Source organism: Lactuca saligna, chromosome 8, assembly GCF_052625555.1.
Source record: "Lactuca saligna cultivar CGN05327 chromosome 8, ASM5262555v1, whole genome shotgun sequence".
NCBI lineage: Eukaryota > Viridiplantae > Streptophyta > Magnoliopsida > Asterales > Asteraceae > Lactuca > Lactuca saligna.
The window spans coordinates 23,706,833-23,724,638 of NC_136424.1; the positions used below are offsets into that span (position 1 = coordinate 23,706,833).

Genomic DNA, 17,806 nt, shown 5'->3' on the forward strand with positions numbered 1-17,806 from the left:
TGCTTCATCAATTAGGGTTTAAGAAAAAGGGGTTAACGTTAATAAATTGATGAGATAATAAGAGGAATCAACTATTATTCGAATTATATCATTAGTCTGTGAATTTTTTTGCCCATAATTGTAAAATTTACGTTACTGATTACGTGGATTTGCAACTTCTCGTTAATTTCTTCAATTAGTTCTTCCTCAGCAACCCTAATGGAGATGGAAGTGCTGGTGAAGGCTTTTAAACTCACTCATGTCTCACTTTTTTTCTTTTCCGATCATTATCCCAGAAGTTTGTGGATGTTTTTTGAGTGATTTTGATCAGGTTATAGCTTAAGGTTTTTCCTAAAGAACTGTGAGAAGGTGGAGTGGATCGATACTCGATAGTACAGACAGGGGAAGGGGTTAACGAATTTAGGGAGGGAGAGTAGACGAACTTGTTTGCCGACGGCTGTGCTTCTTTAGGGTTGTTCGACGATTCAGGTGTTGGTGAACGCAGACATCGACATACCCATTTTGAGGATGAATGATAACGTAGTGAACGATGCAGGGATTTAAATGATATTTAAGGGAAATTGACCCATTATTTTAGGAATTATAATTATGGAATATAATTAATTGTACATACATAATGACTAAACTACCATTTATTATTTAATTAATGATTTTTTTTCTAAATTTCTATTGGTGCATTCATACACACAATGGTTGATAAAAACATTTGAATATATATATATATATATATATATATATATATATATATATATATATATATATATATATATATATATATATATATATATATATATATATATATATATATATATATATACACCACAAGTCTTTATTTGGACACTCTTTATTTTGGATTCTAGATGAGTTTTAATGGGACCGCCCCACTGTCAAAAATTATTAATTAGAGCTTTGTTATTTTATTTTATCTTTGGTTAAAGGCTACTAGATGTTCTTGTAAAAAACACATGATGTTTATTGTATTTTGTCACTTTCTCAAGTTGCTTGACAGATTTGAAAATGTAAACGAAAACTAAACAAAATTCCGTTCAATTTAAAGTGGTTGAAGTTTCGGTTCAAACACATTTAATAAACGGGCCCCAAATCAAGTTCGAGCTGGCTCAAGCTCCTTTAACTCGAATTCAACTCAAACTTTCAATAGGCCTATTTTATTTTTATTTTTTAAATCGTTTTAATGGGACCGCGCCACTAAGAAAGGTATGTAATAATTAGTATTAAGTTCTTTACTTTATCTTAAAAACATACTAGATGTTCTGGTCAAAAGTCAAAACACATGCTGTTTACTTCTCTTAATTTTAAACTGTAGCTTAATTTTGTGAAGCAAAATGATATTGTAGTAACAGTCTGTGAAAATGGCTTAACAACTATTTTGACAATTATGTTATTTAAAAGGTTGAGTAAAAACTATAAAAAATAATTAAACAATTGAAGGGTCTTTTGGCGATTATTACAACAATTTATGTCTCAAGTCTTTTGACGGATATGAAAATCAAACAGAAACCGAAACAAAACTTTGTTCAATTTTATATCAACAAAACACATAAATCCTAATTTCTTTGCATTTTAATTCCTTCAAATTATAATTCTTTTCACCAAATTTTTGCTTTCCAAAAATATTTCATGAACCAAATGCCCATTTATAGTTTCTCACATTAACACTCATCTGTGAGAGCAATAAAGGTTGACCAAAAGAGGATTTGTAATTGCGGTGTCTAATCATGCAACATCAAGCAACTTTGTGTGTCTTATTTTTGTCCATTTCTGTTTTTGTCGTGTTCATTTTTTGTTTTTATCTGAAATCGTGGCCTTCTCTCACCACCATGTGTTTCTAATATGTATTATTGTTTGCAAAATTATTGGCTTGTGGTTTTATAAAGAGCATCCCAACATACTTAAAACGGATAATTACTTGAAAGAGTAACGAATTTTCGATTTTTTTTACATTTAGTCACTAAACTTTTTTTCGTTATCTATTTGCCATTGAACTGTTGAAATTGTTCATATTTTACCCTTAAGACCGGCTGTTACCGGTCATTAGGGTAAAATGTGAACAGTTTCAATAGTTTAGTGGCAAATAGATAACGAAAAAAAATTTAGTGATTAAATATGAACAAAATCGAAAGTTTGTTTCCCTCTAAAAAATTCAATGACTAAATGTGAACAAACTTTCTCTTGTAATATATCTTAGCAAATTATTTATTTTTGTTAAATTGTACCAACATTTATTGATGAAGAAATCTATGAAATTAAAAATAAAAAATAAAAAATAAAAAAAAAAAAATAAAAAAAAAAAAAAACCTGGAAATATATTTAAAAAAAAAACAAAAAATCGAAACTGAAATAAAAAACCAATGGTTTGACATTTTCCAAAATAAAAAATCAAAAGTTCCAATCTGATTTTAGTTTTACAAAAAAATGAACCTTTCTCACTGATGTGAATTATGACAATTGGTTTGGCATACAGAATTTATGACATCCCATGAATACGTAGTTACAACATCGTCTGAACTCGTAATTCATAGTAAGGGGTTAGAGTATCATCGCATGAATATGTAATTACAACATCGCATGAACTCATAATTCATCACCTACAGGTTATGGGCCTGCTGGTGTTTCCACTGGGTTGTCTAGAATAATCTGTGGTCACCATCTATACTCTGGTAGATAACTACATCGCCATATTGTCGGTTAAGGTTATGGTATCTCCTTTCATCCTACATCACCTATTCATCATCATCTATTTACCTAATTATCATCACCTTTCTATCATCACTTATCTTTCATCATTTTATTTCATCACACACCAACTATTTCATCTACCCATGTTTCATCTGCAACATATTTGTAGATATAAAATAAATATACCGTTTAAATCTTTTAAAACATGTATAAAATTGTTCATCCAACATAGACAACAAGTATTCAAATAATATGCACACATAGCACGTAATTTATATAAAATATTTCATATCTATGTGTAAGATGAAAGTAACTATATATACCATAAAAATCCCATAAATGCTTCCTAACTTCAAACCCCAAGGTTTACTCAACTAAAGCTTCATATTCTCGGCTCTCTGGACCTAGGCTCTCTGGACCTAGAAGGGTCCAGATTCCTAACTTTAAACCCTAAGGTTTACTCTACTAAAGCTTCATATTCTTTGCTTTCTGGACCTAGAAGAGTCCAGATCTATAACACAAACTTGCAAGAGGGGTTTGAGGCATTCAAAACCCCAAAGATGAAGTGATTCAAGCCCTAACCCCAAAATGGAATCTACATAATAGGGAAGGAAAGGGGTTCATTTTTGTACCTCTGAATGAAGCTCCTTGCTTGAATAACTCAGAACAATAACCTTCCTTGGTCCCTCTTGCTGGAATTCTTCTCCTTTCTTGCAAAATCACACCAAAAAGCTCAAGATAAATCTTCCTCTCACTCTACACACTCAAGCTCGCCAGGGTTCTTACTTATGGGAAAGGTAGTTGCAGTTGAAGGCCATAAGTGCCTTTAAATATGGCTCGGGCCCAAATTTAGGGTTTCTGCCAACAACGCAGACTCGTCGAGTCGCCTCGTCGACTAGTCGAGTCCATTCATTAATCCGAGTCATCAGTCACGACCTTACTCGACGAGTTGAGGCATCAACTTGTCGAGTCTCTCTTCTTAACTCAAAAGAAAAATACTTAAATTATGATACCTGGAAATCCTGATGTCACATTTTGTTTTTTTTATTTCATAGATTTCTTCATCAACAAATGTTGCTACAATTAAACAAAAATAAATAATTTGCTAAAGCATAATACAATAGGAGGTTTGTTCACATTTAGCCATTGAACTCTTTAGAGGGAAACGAACTTTCGATTTTGTTCACATTTAGTCACTAAACTTTTTTTCGTTATCTATTTGCCACTAAACTATTGAAACTGTTCACATTTTACCTTTATGACCGGTAACAGCCGGTCATCAGGGTAAAATGTGAACAGTTTCAATAGTTCAATGGCAAATAGATAATAAAAAACAGTTTAGTGACTAAATGTGAACAAAGTCGAAAGTTCGTTACCCTTTCAAGTCATTATCCTTACTTAAAAAGTCTTCAAATTTTTATTTATCTTTTTGGAATCAATAAATATTAAATAACATAATTCTAAATAACGCTAGCCGTGAATTTGATGGTAATGTCAAGATTTAAATTTTTACGTCGTGACTTAAGACGGTATTTTTTAAGTCGTAACTTAAGATGATATATATATATATATATATATATATATATATATATATATATATATATATATATATATATATTCTACTTATTATTCATTTTATATATATGACTTAAGGTGACACTTTGTTAGAACATGATGTGAGCATTGAAGTCATGACACATCATGACGAAACCATGATAAGTTTTCAAAAACCTTGAGTTTTATAGAAGTTACTCTTGTGTTCCTTACTCCCTTTCGATTTTGTAGGAGTGGCATTTTGTTGGTCTATGTTTGATATATGTTAACTTTTATAATTTTTGTGACAAGATTAATCTATGTCATTGTTAAGTGCTATATATTTATATTAATTTTTTTCTTGCATTTTTAATCGTTTATTGATGATTTGATTTGTTACACACTTTCGTGATCTCTTTATCGGAAGAGGATAATCCTTAGCTTTTCCAACAGCTGCATTATTCGGTTCCATTCCACACTTGTGATGTGATGACGTCTATTCATCTAGAAAAGAGTAAATGACACAAAAAACACTCTTTTTACACAGAAATTCGATTTTCACACCGTGTTTTTTTTTGTGTCAATTTTAACACTGTGTTTTTCAATTTGTTACAATTCTGATCACTTGACCGGTTAACCATGTTACATACTGACGTGGCATGATGATGTGTTAGTTTTGATAATGTGGCATGCTGACATGATATGCTGACGTGTCAAAATTGATTTTTTTTCCACAAAAAACACTATGTTTTCACTTTTTTCAATTTTGACACTAAGTTTAATTTTTTATTTCAATTTTGACACTATGTTTTTTTTGTTCCAATCGAACATCATTTATCAAATTTTGTTCAATTTTGTCTATTTTCCATTTGAAACCGTATAAATATATTTTTTTATTGCATTTTAAACCGTATAAACATATTTTTTTCGTTTAAAAACCATATTTTTATTTAAATACAAGGTGTTTTTTTTCTTACATTCAAAGTATTAGTTATATAATGAGAATCAAACTAACAATAAGTTTCTAATAAGATGTAAAAATTTGATGGGTTGCAAACTTGATATCCGAGTTTTGATCGACTACACGCCTCCAAACCTCCAAACACATTTTAAAGTTGCATATTTAATATAAAATAGAATTTTTATATAACTAATACATATTTATATATAAAAATATGGTTTGAGTGTAAAAAAAATTGTATTTGTATAAAACTATGGTTTTTAAATGAAAAAAAAAAAACATATTTATACGGTTTAAATGTATTAAAAAAATATTTATATGGTTTCAAATAGAAAATTGTTAATATTGAACAAAATTGGAAAAAATAATGTTCGATTTGGAACAAAAAAACATAATGACAAAGTTGAAAGAAAAAATTAAACTTAGTGTCAAAATCGGAAAAAAAAAATGAAAACTTAGTGCTTTTGTGTGAAAAAAATTAAATTTTGACACGTCAGCATATCATGTCATCATGCCACGTCAGCATGTAAACTGGTTAACCGGTCAAGTGGTCAGAATTGTAACAAATCGGAAAATACAGTGTTAAAATTGACACAAAAAAAACACGGTGTCAAAATTGAATTTCTGTGTAAAAATAATATTTTTTATGCTATTTACCCTCTAGAAAAAAAAGAAAAAAAATTCTTCTAGAAAACGTTGTTTTCTAGATTTCCAATTAAAGGCATTCGACTCTTTTTATTAGTATCATTGATGGATAATATGTGCCTTTTGATAAGTATCCCTCATTGACAATGTATGCCTCTATGAATGGTAGATCTAGAAAAACAAACTAGGGTACGTAGGAATGTGACTCTTTTTTTTCCTTTTTTTGCAAGTTCCATGTTTCACATTAACAAATGCTTTTAACTAAAAACAACATTTTTCTAATTTAAAATCCCCTAGAAAATACAATTATACAAAAATACATTCAAAGTTTAGGAAGAATTCCGTACATATCCTTATTAAATGTCAAAATATCATATTTACCCGGCCTAACATCTAAATATCGTATTTATCCTTAATCTTTTAAAATATCAAATTTACCCAAATTTATTTTTTTAATAGTTTATAATCATTTTTTATATTTGTAAACCATTAAAATTAAAAAAAGAAATAAATGGACCATATTGCCATTGCCTTTTAATTACCTTCAAAATGGCATACCATCAAAAGAATTTACCTCTTGCTGTCACTAGTGTTAACATGTCACCATCCTTCTTCTTGCCTTTTTTTTCCAGATTCCATCACTTCAAAAGAAATCCCTTAGGAATTGTTGTGGGTTCTTTATGTTTTAATGAAGTCAAAGAAATACAGGAAAAAAGTGGGGACAATTTTAGGTGAAAATGGAGACTTGGAGCCAGAGAAAGCTAATTGGTTGGAGGATTTTGTTTTTCATGATAGTTTCTAGGGTTATTAATTTTTTTTGGTATGCACTACAATAACAAAAAGATATAAGATTGTGGAAGAGATCAAATGGATCTGGTCTTGAATGTTTGTAATACCTTGTCTTTTTAAGTTACTGGAGTGTCTATAGTTAAAATTAGCCATTCAATATCCAAATCCACACCTAGTTAATAAACGAACAAATCCTTGTTTTGCATCTGTAGCCTCTATTATTAATTTGGTGATCTTGTTCTATTGTCACTTATAAAGCAAAGATATATTAATATACTATCAATGTATCATTTGTTATGGGTTAGATTACCTGGAGTTGATAAAAACAATAGTTTACTAATTATTAAAAAGGCCAAAATTTTGCAAATAATTGTACCGGTTTTTAGTTTTAGATAAAAAAGTGTTTATGCAGGTTATAGACATGGAACATGAACTTCAAGCATTACGAGTTCAACTGTATCTGTAACACTCCAAATCAGGTATCACATTTGAAGCCCTTGAAATTATAAATATTGCATAATAGTCTCTTAAGTATGTTGGGCGTACTTCATGAGTACGCTTAGTGTACCATGCATGGATGATCGCGAAGGGCCAGCACGTACGCTGGGCGTACCAAAGGGTATGTGGGACCTATGTGACGGATGTTCAAACCCTAATTTCCGGAATTAAGACCTATATAATCATCCTTATCTCATTTGAGCTTCACCCTAACCAACCTCATTCACCTTTAAACGTCCCTGAAAACCCTAAAATCATTTGAGAGTGTGTTCTTGAGCTTTTGAGTGTTTAAACACCATACTTTTTGTATGTTAGCTACCAAAAAGAAGATGAAACAAGCTTAAACGAAGAACTTCTGGATCTTACATTTTGAGCAGTCTAGGAAGCTTAAGGAGGTAAAAAGCTTTCACCTTGGTTATCACTCCCATTTCTAGAGCTAGGGTTTTCTACTTAGTCCCTTTTGTGTTCTTGAACCACCTCTTGAGAGTTTAAGAAACTCCAAAGCTTAGGGAGGATAGATCTGAAGTCCTTTGGTCCATTCATAGCATAAAAATGGAGTCTTGATGGGTGATTTGACCTCATGTATGGACTAAGACTCTTAGAAAGGTCTTAATGGGTTGTTGGGAGCATATAGGACATGCAAAGGCATAAAGTTGCCAACCTTATGCCTTAGGACATCTTAATGAAATCAGATCTAAAGTTTGGACATTAGAACATCGAGTATTACACACTTAATAGAAATATGCTTAATATGTTTGTACGCTGGGTGTAACTTAGAGTACACAGCGTGTATGGCTCAGGGACTCAGTACGTTGCGCATACCAGGGTGGTACGCAAGGCGTACACACATCAAATGGACTCGGACTTGTTTTGGGATTGTAAGACTTTGGGCCTTAATTAGTCATTGGGCCTGGTTACGTTTTGAGTTAGTGGGCCAACTTATTTGTTTTGGGCCATGGTTCCTATGGTTGAGCTTTATTGGGCCATGAGGCCCATTAATGATTTGAACATGGACTTTGGGCCCATTAGCAAAGGAAGACTTTGGGGCCATTGTAAAAGGACTTGGGGTTTGGGTCCTTTAATTTGGATTATGTCCAACCTTAATGTGGGTTAATGGTATTATTGTTCAGGATTATGTGATATGTGATATGCTAGTTGTATCTTTGATACTTATATGGAAGACCTCGGGGGGTTCCCGGGGAACTTAGGTATAAGACTTTGGAGTGTTTCCACGACATCCTAGGTAAAGACTTCGGGGGGGGGGGGGGGGGTCTCGAGGCACTTAAGTGTAAGACCTTGGAGGGTTTCCTTGGTGTCCTAGGTCAAGACCTCGGGAGGTTCCCAAGACAATGGGCTAAGACCATGTGGGGTTTCCCATGGCACTCGGAGTAAGACTTTGGAGGGTTTCTAGGGCTTCCCTATATGTTTGTATGCATGGATTATGTGGTTTATGTAGCTTTTATAACTAATATGATTACGTGTTTATATGGATTATGCAGGGTATGCTCTGGGGAACTCACTAAGCATTAACTTACAGTTTGTGGATTTGTTTCAGGTACATCCGAGCCAAAGGGCAATAGAAAAGCTTGATGACGTGACATGCACTCTCTCTCAGGCATTTTTACGGGACACTCTGATGATTGGAATAATATTGTTGTTGTTATAATCTTGAAAACAAATATATTGAGATTTTATGGTTTATGGAAAAATGTTTTTGACTATCTAACAATGAAAACTTTCTTTTGAGAATTTAGGTCATTACATTATCTCTTTGACTTCTTACTTGGTTGATGAAGCAATTACTTTTCCTATAACTATGAAAAGCTCACGTGGACCTAAACAACTTTGGGTTCCTAAATCTCTTTGATTTTTGTAGGTGATTCATGAAGAGCAGTTTGACTCCAAATGGTACATTGATAGTGGCTACTCGCATCACACGATAGGAAGGAAGGAAGAGTTGAGAGGGTTCAGATCACTGAAGGATGGAGGGAGAGTCAATTTTAGAAATAACTCTCCTGGGAAAATTAAGGGCTATGGATGATTACGAATGTAGAATTCTCTATTCGAAAGGTAGCCTATGTGGAAAGCTTGCAACACAACCTAATCAGTGTATCTCAATTGGTTATAGGTACACGCTTGAAAGTGTCGTTCGATGATGAGGGATCTGAGACAATCGAGAAGAAATCCAAAACAGTGATGTTGAAGTCCAAGCGAAAAGGCGAGATGTATTCACTTAATCTGAAACCCATTAAAGGAAATCCAGCCATTTGCCTTCTTACGAAAGCATCTTCGGATGACAGTTGGCTTTGGCACCGAAGGCTCTTACATCTCAACTTCAAAGATGTCAACATACTCGTACTTTGTGATCATGTGACAGGGCTCCCATTGCTGAACTTTGAGAAGGATCATCTCTGTATGGCCTGCGAACTAGGGAAGCAGAGTAGTAAGATTCACTCAACAATCATAAACACCAAAGTGATCGAGCCACTTGAGCTTTTACATATAGATCTTTGTGGTCCATCTGCCATCTAGAGCATTGGTGGTAACAAGTGCATTGTAGTTATCGCTGGTGATTTTTCTAGATTTACGTAGGTTTATTTTCTTAAGCAGAAATCTGAAGCCACTTCCAATCTTAAGGACTTTATCAAGATGATTGAGCTTCAACTACGAAAGGTTGTCCAAAACGTTCGCAACGACAATGGTTCGGAATTCAAAAACCATGTGTTTGAAGAATTCCTGACTGAAAAGTGAGTTGCTCACTACTTCTTAGCTCCTTATACTCCTCAGCAGAACGGAGTCGTTGAAAGATGAAACTGGTCTCTATACGAAGCTGCGAGGATCATGGTTTCGCTTGCGAACCTGCCACTCGATTTCTGGGTAGAAGCGATCGAAATAGCCTGTTTTACTCAAAATTGATCTCTCCTTAATAAACGATTCCCCATCACCCCTTAGGAAATTCTTAATAAAAGAAAACCTAATGTTAAGTTCTTTCATGTCTTTGGCTCCAGGTGTTTTCTTTTCAATTCAAGGGAGCAATGAAATAAATTTGATGTGAAAGCAGATGAAGGAATTTTCTTGGGGTACTTTCTGACTTCGAAGGCATATAGGGTTTTCAACAAAAGACAAGGAAAATAGACGAGACCTATTATGTCACTTTTGATGATAATTATTTAAAGACGTTTCAGAAGACTGACTCTAAATCAGAGGAAAATTTTCCCACAACCAATCTAATGACAATTCCTCTTTCTGATCTTTATGAGAAATTTCTGAATCTATTTAATGACCCAGAGAAGGTGATCTCTTAGGAATCCAAGGCAACAAATAACAAGGATGACGAGCTAAAAAAGATTATTGATGATGCTATAAAAGATGTTGAACACGAGCCACCTACTCCGAATGGCTCTGACATTCCATCTCAACCATAAGCTGTGAATGCTCCACCTCAGGGGGAGGGTTTCACATCAACCTCTTCATCTAACACACTTGTTCAAGGGGAGAATGAAGTCCCTGAAATCAGCTTTGAACCACCATTCTAGGGGGGGGGGAATTCAATTCCAGATGTAGAGCCAAATCCATCATTTAAGGGGGATAATGCGAATACAAATGATGATTCAGATATCCAGTCAGACTTTGAAGAAGTGAATGCTGAACTAGATCCATCCTACAATCCGAACTACCCTCCACTACTAATATGGACCAGAGATCATCCTAAAAAGCAAGTAATCAGAGAAGTATCTTCAGGAGTTCTTACGAGAGCACAACAAAAGGCGAAGCAGACTGCATTATTCTCCAAAGTGGAATTTTGCATGTTCAATTTGTTTATCTCCAAAATTGAACCCAAAAATGTTGATATTGATCTTGATCATTTTGATTAGGTGCAAGCAATGCAGGAGGAGCTCAATGAGTTTGAACGCAACAAGGTTTGGAGACTTATTCCAACTCCAAAGGATGTATTTGTTGTAGGATTAAATTGGGTGTTTCGTTATAAGCTTGAAAAAGAGGGGAATGTGATACGAAACACGGCTCCGTTAGTAGTCAAATTCTATTGACAAGAACAACTTTCAGCAAAAACCCCAGCAACAAAATCAATTCCAATATCTTCCTGGATTTCAACAAAAATCTTTTCAGCATAATCATCTTCAATCCGATTTTCAGCAACCACATATTTAGCAGCAAGCTAGCAGTTCCAGCATGTCTCTAGAAGACATTAATAAATATCTTGCTATTAGTACCCCAAGCTTTTCAAAATGTGACCAAGTCTGGTACAAAAAATCTGGAGCAGTAGGTATCACAACTCATGAATTCTATGAGCAAGCTGGAAGCACAAGCATAAGGGAAGTTCCCATCTCAGATAGAGAAAAACCCAAAGCACAATGCTTGTGTTGCGACTCACAAAATTGGTAAAAGCTACGATGGACCAGATCAGTAAGAAGAGGAAGAAGAAGAGGAGATGGTGGTTCTGAAATGACTGAAGAGGTATAGAAAAAATATGAAACGGAAGCTGAGGTAAAAAACCCTCTTTCACATTTTCCTTCAAGATTGAAAAACAAGAAAAAAGAGAAGGATGATAGAGAGATCATGGATTTCTTCAGAAATTTTAAGGTAAATATTACATTTCTAGATGCTATAAAAAGCTACCCTGATATGAATTTTTTTTTTGAAAGAACTATGTTCTTCAAAAAGAAAACTAAAAGGTAACAAAAAAACCAAAGTCAACGAAAATGTTTCAACTGTTTTATAGAAAACGTTACCCCCAAAATGCAAGGATCTAGAGGTATTCATTGTTCATTGCAAGTTAGGGAATATTTCAGTGTCGGGTGCTATGCTGGACTACGAAGCTTCAATAAACGTTTTACCTTATTTAGTTTTTAAAACTATCAGGGTATGTCCACTAAAAAGAACAAGTGTTATCATTCAGATGGTTGGCCGTTCACTAGTACACCCAAAAGGTGTACTAGAGGATGTTTTGGTCCAAGTGAATGATTTAATATTCCCAATTGTTTTTTATGTCTTAGATATGGGAGATGATGACTCACCGAATTTCTATTGTATTCTTTTAGGGAGACCATTTTTTAAAACCGCAAGAACTAAAATAATTGTTTATGATGGTACCCTTTGCATGTAATTTAATGGTGAAGTTATCAACTTCAATATTTATGATGCAATGTGTTATCCAGACAATATATCATCTCTTAATTTTATAAATGTAATCGAACCATTAATTGCTAAAGATTTTGAGATTACTAATAGAGAGTCACTAGCTTTAGTACTCCAAAGAAATTTGTCTGTTAATGCAGCCCACGTTTTATCAGAAAAATATGTTGTTGATAAAAAAAAGTGTAGGGAATGGTAGCTCACATGGACCAGTAGAGGAAACTCAGGTATGACAATTAGATTCTAAAGTTACCTGATTCTAAATCCAAACTTTTTCCTTCTTTAGTGAAAGCACCATCATGGACCTAAAGAGTCTACCAAAACATCTAAAATATGTATTTCTTGGAGAAGAGGAAACACTTCCAGTTATTAAATCTAACAAGTTGTCAGAAAAAGAAGAATTTGAACTAATTAGAATTCTAAAGTAGTAGAAGAACACTATCGGGTGGACCATTGCTGATATAAAAGGAATCAACCCATCTTTATGCATGTAAAAAAAATACTGATGGAAGAAGATTTTAAGGGCTGACAAGTAACACATCGAAGATTGAACCCTCCGATGATGGAAGTGGTTAAGAAGGAAATAATGAAAGTTTTGGATGCTAGAATGATATGCCCGATATCTGCCAGAAAATGGGTAAGTCCAGTTCAAGTTGTATCGAAGAAAGCTGAAATGACAATGGTGAAAAATAAAGAAGGAGAGTTAGTCCTAACTCAAGTTCAAAATGGATGAGGTGTCTACATCGACTACAGGAAATGAAATGTTGCCACCCGAAATGCTCAATTTCCACTTTCGTTCATCGATTAGATGTTGGAAAGACTTGCTAGAAAGTCACATTACTGTTGTCTGGACAGATTCTCAGGCTTTCATAAAATTTTAGTTGCTCCAAAAGATCAGGAGAAAACAACTTTCACCTAACTGATCGAAACTTTTGCTTACATACATATTCCCTTCGAACTGTACAACACACTTGCCACCTTCCAAAGGTGTATGGTAAGTATTTTTTCTGAGTATTTAGAAAATATTAAAGAAGTCTTTATGGGCGACTTTATTGTGTATAGATACTCTTTTGATATATGCCTTAAAAACCTCATAAAATTCTTCAAAGATGTATGGAAACAGACGAGCATCTTTTCGATGTTCAGATTCCACCATAGTTTGTTGATATAGTAAATTACTTGGTCTCGAAATAACTCCCTTTCGACCTCACTCGAGCCCAAAAAGACAAAATAAAGAAGGAGGTGAAACAATACATTTGGGATGAGCCTTACTTATGGAAATATTGTTATGATAAGGTGATTAGAAGATGTGTACTACAAGATGAAATAAAATCAATTCTGAATTTCTTTCACACAGAAGCTTGTGGAGGGCATTGTGGTCCATAACACACCACACGCAAGGTTTTTGGACAACGGTCTTTACTAGCCGCATATTTTTCATGATGCGTTCTTGTTTTGTAAAACCTATGATCGGTGCCAAATGACCTGGTCCTTAACCTCTCAAAATCAAATGCTAGTCACTTTGATTTTAGTATGTGAGATCTTTGATGTTTAGGTGATAAACTTCATGGGTCCATTTCCACCATCATTTGGGTTTTTGTACATCTTACCAACAGTGTATTATGTGTCAAAATAGGTTAAGCAAAAGATACTTGGACAGATGACGCGGAGGTAGTGGTTGATTTTGTCAAAACTAATATTTTTACTAGGTTTGGAACTCTTAAGGCCATCATCAGTGACCGGGGAACACACTTCTGCAACCACACCCTCGAGGTAGTTCTTAAGAGTTATGGTGTTACGCATCGAGTGTCAACTGCATGTCACCCACAAACCAATGGGCAAGCTGAAGCTTCTAACTGGCAAATCAAGGGTATTGTTGAAAAAACCATCAATCCAATCAATAAGGACTGGAGTATTCGATTGGATGATGCATTTTAGGCTCACTGGACAACATCCAAAACTTCAATCGACATCTCACCATATCGAATAGTTTTTGGGAAATCGTGTCGACGTCCAGTAGAGTTGGAGCATCACACATACTGGGTTGTTAAGAAGTTAAATATGAGTATGGATGAAGTCAGTAAGTCAAGAAGGTTGAATATCCAAGAGTTAAAAGAAATCTAAAATGATGCTTACGAGAACGAAGGGATTCATCTTTTTCCTTACCAAGTAAAAATCTCTTCGTTTTAACTTTCCAGTGATCAGTCTTCAACAACTAGCAATGGGGGACTTATTGGGCAACCCACGTTATTTTCTATTTGCATTGGATACATTTGTTGAGTTGGATTAGGAGTAGCCATTAAAGTTAAATTATTAGAGTTCAAGTGGTATATAAAAGAACTTCTATCCTGAACACAGAAATAAATGAGATACCAAGGTAATCTCAAATCAACTACAATTTGCTCATTTGGATTCAAAGGGCAACCACTTAGGCTTTGATACCAATTGAGAGTGCAAGAAAAGGTATGCGGACAAGGTTTTAAAACTTAAACCTTGAATTAACTTAGGATCAATGTTTACTACTAATATTAAGAGTACATGGAAGTCTAATAAATCATTATTAGCTTGAAATGAGAAGTTCAACAAGTATTAAAGTATGTAAGAATGAGTATGAACAAAGTAAAGAAACTTTTAGAACAATGAGAATGAAAGAGAGAATGATTTGACTTGCAAAATATTTAGTATTTACGTGAATCAGAATGTTGCTCAAAAATTGGTATATTGCATTTAAATAGCCAATGGGTGATAAAACAACAACCTAACAAGACTGCATGAACTATGTAAAGCTGCAAAGTTAAAAAGTTGACACACAGGATTTTCTCAATCCTGTCCTATGAACTTTATAATAGAACAAAGGCAAAAATACAATAATGCATACTCAAAATAGAACTAACTACAAGGTGCTTCTTGGACTTGACTTCATTTCAAAAGTAGCTTCATTTCATAACTCATCATACTTCGGAATGCATATCCCATCAGAATGGCTTGACTTTGGATTGCTATAGGTTCACTTTCATGTATCAACATCTTTACCTTGAAATACATAGAAAACCCTAAAGAAATATTGGTTTGGGCTGTCTAACAGTCACATCATGCCAATCTGCTTGTCACCTCATGACATCTCTCACCTCGTGACAACATGCTTGTCACCTTATGACGGCAGGTTTTCACCCAAATCCACTCCAACTTCAAAGAATTATAACTTTTTTGTTTAAACTCTATTTTCGAATTACATTCCATAAACCCGAAATAAGAAACATCTTGAAACTGGATGTTATAGCTCTGCCTCATTTAAATTGAATTTTGTCCTCGAAATCCATCTCGGTTTAGATCTCTGAAAACAGCACCAACACAATCCTTATGTTCCCTCTAACCCCTTTATAAAATTAAAGTATCCATAAAAAAACGTAAGAGACCACTCAGAACCCTACTGATGTCAACAAACAACCCAACACTTGAAGACACTCAAATACAACAACGACCTCTTTCTCCCCAACTGTAAGGCCTATCTTATAGCGAAAACTATTTAATCCCAGAAACTCTCAAAATTGGTACTACAAACCAGCTCCAATAATATAATTCCCAAAACTAGGGACCCATCAGTCTAAATTATAGATACCATACCCAAAGACTGATGATCATCCTCTTGTCACACCTACCCCTAGTCCCTAACTAGGATCACCACTAAACCATATAGAATGGATTCCCAGAACATCCCACTCATGAGTTTCAACAAATCTCAAATACTGAATTCCCAAAAGACCTCAAATACACACTTGATTCCTGTAAAGTCATCACTAACCCACCACTCTCGCAAGCATAATAATGGTCAATCCAAGAATGTTGAATTGCATCTAAACTCCCACGTTAGCTCACATGTATAGCCGCCATGCAAATTCTTCAAGACATTTACACGAACTTCTTGAGCTAAAGTTTCAAGACCAATACCCATTATTGGTAACCAAACTCCTAAAACCCCACAATTAAACAGGCTCCATAGATGCAAGCATTCAACAAGTAACTTTCGATTCACAACTAATACTTCAATCCAACAAACCTTTACTATTCACATGATATAAACCAATTGGTCATTGAACCTCCTGAATCCATAAAATATTCTAACAACCAAACATTCCAATAAGACTAACGATCTAGGACCTAAGAGTTTGAACCAAATGACTATCGACTCACACCCACATGAGTTATATAATGATTTAGGCTTGATTGGTACTAGAGTTGTTTTTTAGATTACTTCAGAATTAGAGACACACAAGTCAGATGAATCATCACATATAATTTCTTCATCAATGTCACTATCTAATGATGCCAAAACGAAATCTAATCTATTATGCTTTATGTTGGCAAAAATTACTTGTGAACCGCCTGAAGCTCAAATTTTGGTAGAAGTATCAATTGAAGAACCTTAGCTCGGATACTTCTATCTGAAGAAGAAGACTAACATAAAAGAATTTTTCCGAGTTTTGATAAGAATCTCGTTCCTTCAACCATTCTGCAAAAGTTCATTGCCAATGCTGCTAAGAGTGATGCTCTTGAGCATGTGAAGAATAAGTTCATCAAGCATCTCAAATGGTATTTGGAAGTCCGAAATGGTTGTACAGTGATTACATTTTCATATCTGAAGATGCCATCTGAGTTGATTGATTGCTAAGTTCACTTAGGGGGAGATTGCTAATGCATAAGAAGTGAACCTCTATCAATCCGAACAAATTAAGATTCGAAGTCAACCTGTGTCCGAGATGTGAAGAGTTCCGAAGCATTTAATGATTTTTACCTTTTTATTTATTTAACAGTTCTTAGGACAAAATCATGTGAATCTTTTAAGTGTCATATTGTCAAACAGTTAGTTGTAAGCAGTCCTTAGAATGTGTTATCGGTTTGTACTATGTCTCTATAACGCTCGCAGATTTGGGCTAGTCAATTTAGAGACAATAAGCATCAAAAATGATTTTTTAATAGAAGATTATTAAGAATAAATAATCTTAACCAAGTTATAGTATATGTTACAAGGGTTCTGTACATATAAAGAACGCCGAAATCCGAGTTATAACGAAGGAGTTATAACCTGCCGAAGTTTTACGGCAAAACCGGCATGGCACTGGGAATCGTAAAAAGTGATTTTTTTTTATAAACTACTATTTAGCTTTAGAGATCTAAATGAAAGTTGTAGTATATGTTAAACCGAGAGCATGCATAAAAACAACGTCAAAATTTGACTTCGTATAAGGAAGTTATGATTTTTCAAAGATTTCGCATAACAGTATACAACCTGGAATTCAAATACTAGATCGACCAATTTTTAGCCAACATAACCTAAATTAGAATCTAAGGTCTCATTAATAGTAGCTCAACGGTAAAAAGACAGCCGAAAATGGACGTCAGGTGTCAGGTGAAGAAGTTATGAAATTTTAACGAACTTTTCTTGTCACGGCCTGTTAAAATATAACTTTAAAAATAATGTCAAATTAGCCAACGGAGTCAAAAAGAAAGTTGTAGAGTACGGTCCCACCT

General features: G+C 34.2%; 1 long non-coding RNA gene across 1 annotated transcript; it reads right to left on the reverse strand.

Annotated features, from left to right (window-relative positions):
• Positions 1-3,348: 3,348 nt before the first annotated feature.
• LOC145008995 (uncharacterized) lies at positions 3,349-6,452 on the reverse strand. The gene is made up of 3 exons (XR_013663710.1): positions 6,411-6,452; positions 3,711-3,774; positions 3,349-3,407 (listed from the first exon to the last, which is right to left on the reverse strand). It is a non-coding gene; the product is annotated as an uncharacterized LOC145008995 (long non-coding RNA).
• Between the last annotated feature and the right edge of the window lie 11,354 nt (positions 6,453-17,806).